A 4,470-nucleotide genomic window follows, 5' to 3' on the forward strand; every position below is an offset into this window, starting at 1 on the left:
TATATATATATATATATATATACATGTGTGTGTGTGTGCGTATGTGGTCGGAGGACAGAATGCAGAAGCAAATGAATGAATGATTTTCGCCTTTTGGACAAAAGTTATTCAACTTGGTCATCTGACAATTTCTATAGCCGCCATCCATACACACTAATTCACTCATTTATACATAACATAAAGACACATACATACATACATACATACATACATACATACATGCATACATACATACATACATACTCATACAACACACATGTATGTATGGGTGTGTGTACACACACACACACACACACACCCACACACAAATACATACACACATGCACACATATATACACAATCGCATAAAATATATATCCTGAACAGACAGAAGTACACGAGCAAGTATCCATACACTCGTACACATAACATTTGCGTACATCACATCGATTCATCATGCATATACACACACGCACTAAAACAAGAATATATATATATCTTTATCTATCTATCTATATATCTATCTATCTATCTACAAACACGTACACACGTATACACACACACACACACACACACACACACACACACACACACACACACACAGAGAGAGAGAGAGAGAGAGAAAAGTAGAGACCCCCTCCACCTCAATTAATGACGGAGACAAATATACAGAAATAAAGAGCTTGTATATTATTTATACTGAATATCTTTGGAAGTGGAACCGAAAGTTTTAAATTATACTTCAGAGGGAGGAATAAATTATTGGTAGAATTATATAAATTTTGTAGTTTGAGGGCAGTTGAGGTTTTAGTGAGGTACAGCTGTAGATTAGACGTGGTTCGGTAAGTAAAGGGAAGTTTTTGGAAGGTAAAGGTTTCTAGGTAAGGCCTAGTTTTGTAGATAAGGTGAGATTGCACCTGTCAAGTGATGCTATGTATGTCGATGTTCTGTAAGATAAGCAGTTTCAATGCTGAGTTACCGTAGGGAGTAACAGCTTTCTGAGTTAACGTTCGGAAAAGTTTTGAGAAACGAGGGCTTGTGTGGTCACTATTTCTCATTTGAGATTTTGTACACTGAAGTACAAATGCGTAGAGGTTTTGTAAGGCGAAGTCCTGTAAGGTGAGGTTTTGTAAAGCTAAGTTCCGAAAGGTGAATTTTTGTGAGATGAAGTCTTGTGTGATGCAGATGTTAAAGTTTCGTAAAGTGAGACTTTCCACTTTCAGATTTTGTAAGGCTAGCTTTTTTGTCAGATTGACGTTTACAATATTTACATTATTTACATTTGATGGATATTTGTCCTCATCCGTCAAATGTAAATAATATAAATAATGTACATATTTCCTCATCTCTTAAATATAGAACTGCATTAACATTTACAAGTTAAATATAGAACTGTATTAACATTTACAATGAATAAGTCCTGGGTGGGGGTCGATTTCTTCGACTAAAGGTGGTGCTCCAGCATGGCTGCAGTCAGATGGCTGAAAAAACTAAAAGAGCTGGCAGAAACGTTAGCATACCCAAGGCGGCGAGCTGGCAGAAACGTTAGCACGCCGGGCGAAATGCTTGGCAGTATTTCGTCTGTCTTTACGTTCTGAGTTCAAATTCCGCCGAGATCGACTTTGCCTTTCATCCTTTCGGGGTCGATAAATTAAGTACCAGTTACGCACTGCTGTTGATGTAATCGACTTAATCCCTTTGTCTGTCCTTGTTTGTCTCCTCTATGTTTAGCCCCTTGTGGGCAATAAAGAAATATGAAACAAATAAAAGGACAAAAGAATCAATACTTAGGTATGTAAATCAAATGGCCATTTCCTTCCTTAGAGAGCCGAGTGATATTTGTTAGGGCTCTAAGCAGTTTGAGTTCAAATCCCACCAATGTCAACTTTGCGTTTTATCCCTCCGGACTCGATGAAATTAAGTACCAGTCAAGTATAAGGGTCAATGTAAACTACTAATCCCCTCCCCTCAAAACTGCTGGCCTTTTGCACCAAATTAGAAAGAACTACTACTACTACTACTACTACTACTACTACTACTACTACTACTACTACTACTACTATTATTATTATTAAATCGACGAGCTGGTAGAATCGTTAGCCGGGGAAAATGCTCAACAGCTTTTCGCCCATCCCTATGATCTGAGTTCAAATTCCGCCGAAGTCGACTTTGCCCTTCATCCTTTCGGGGTCGATAAATTAAGTACCAGTAGAGCACTGGGGTCGATAGAATCGACTAGTCCCCTCCCCCAAAATGTGAGGCCTAGTGCCTCCAGTAAAAAGAATTATTATTATTATTATTATTATTATTATTATTATTATTGCTGTTGTCATTATTACTTTATATTGCTGTATTTATGTTCTGAGTTCAAACTAAGCTGAGGTCAGCGTTACCTTTCATCCTTCCGAGGTCGATCAAATAAAGTATCAGTCAAGTAAAAGGATCGATATAATCGAATGTTTCTTCCCGCCAAATAATCTGATCTTGTGACTGTGGTAGAAATCGCTATTACCATAGTTATTGTCTTATTTTGTGTTCTGTGTTCAAATCCCGCGGAGATAAACTTTGCCTTTCATCCTTCCGGAGTCGATAAACTAATGTCCCACAAGTCAAACACATTAGGTGGCTGTGTATGCGTGCGTGTTTGTGTGTGTGTGTGTGTGTGTGTGTGTGCATATGACTTCTTGTTGTGTGATATTATGATGGACTGTATCCGTCTAACCCGCCCTCTATCACTCAACATTTTCTGGCCTTGTGCCACATTCAGAAATCTATATAATAAAATAGCGGAACAAAACACAAATACATAAAGATATAAATATATAAATCAAATGGACATTTTCTTGTTAAGACAGATATACGATAAACATAGAGGAACATTTGTCTGCCAGATTTCAATATAAATTTATTTCATCTTCATCACCATCTTTCCTATTGTTCGCTTATTTCATTCATATTATCTTATACTTTTTTAATTCATTCATATTTATATCATTCATTTTATTTCATTGATTTGTTATCGTCATTGATTTTCTTTCAATTGTTATTTATAAGTTTGGCCATTGAATATTTTACCAATATTTCATTCATTCAATTACATTTCTAATAATTCGATAGTTAGGTTTCATTCATTTTATTTCCTTCTTTGTTTTCCAATCATTACATTTCCGCCATTTTCATCATCCATTATCTTTCCTTCATTTTCTATCAATATTCATTTCTCATCAATGATTTCTTTTCAGTTATTATTTATAAATTTGTTCATTCTATATTTTAGATATTCTCCTTATTTTATATATACTTTCATTCCTGATATTGCAATCATTCATTTTTAATTCTTAATTACATCTTACTCATTATCTCTCATTCATGTTAAATCAATATTTATAATTTTCCTTCTATTACTTATAAATTCGTTTATCCCATATTTTATACATATTTTATTCCTTTCATTCAGACTATTTCATTCCTGCTGTTTCAGCCGTTATGTTTCTGTAATTTTATATTCTTCACTATTTTCATTCTTTAACTTTCATTCCTTTTCTATCAATGTTCATTGTCAATCATTCATTTTCTTTCAATTGTTATTTATGCATTTGATCATTCTTTATTCTACACCTTCTTTTTGTTTAATTCAACACAATTTCAATAAGTTTATTTAATTTCATTCACCATTCTTCATTCATCGTATTTCATTCACAATATTTTAGCTGCCAATAATGAAAACATTCTCTAAAACAAAAATGGTTTCATTTTGCTGATAGCAAAAACGATATACAATTGTTAACCGAAAATGTCGCTCATTTAAAAAGTTGCTAATTGTTACGTATATATAAACATTCACACACATACCTCCACAACGGACTTCCGTCTAGCAAGTTTCAATAAACACGAGGTAGACAAGAGCGTAGTAGTAGTAGTAGTAGTAGTAGTAGTAGTAGTAGTAGTAGTAGTAGTAGTAGTAATAATTGCTGAGGCGACAGCAACGGTGTTAGTTATAGTAGTTGTAGTGAATATATTTTTCTCATCTCCTAATATAATAATGAGTGTAGTGTTTTTGTATATTTGTATATATATATATATATATATGTATTTATCCAGAATCACGCCGAACGCGGAGGAGGAGAGAAAATAGTAATTCAGTGGAGGAGAAGTAGTGAGAGTAATAGCCCTGACTGAGAGGGAGTGAAAGAAAGTAATAGCAATGAGCGAAAGGAAGGGTGGTAGGTGAATAAGGAAGGAAGGGGTGAAAAAGTGTGTATGTGTGTGCGTGTACAATGGAAGTATGTGAATGTTTGTATGTGTGATTATTATGTACCTTATTATTTGGTACCTTATTCATATATAAAATAATACAATTAGCCATAATTTTTGACGGCACGGGATCAGCTAGTGTTAGTAGATATTTATATATGTATGAATACCTCTGCACACACACACACACACACACACACACACACACACACACACACACACACACACACACACACA

The sequence above is a fragment of the Octopus bimaculoides genome, chromosome 15, assembly GCF_001194135.2.
Source record: "Octopus bimaculoides isolate UCB-OBI-ISO-001 chromosome 15, ASM119413v2, whole genome shotgun sequence".
Taxonomy (NCBI): Eukaryota; Metazoa; Mollusca; class Cephalopoda; order Octopoda; family Octopodidae; genus Octopus; species Octopus bimaculoides.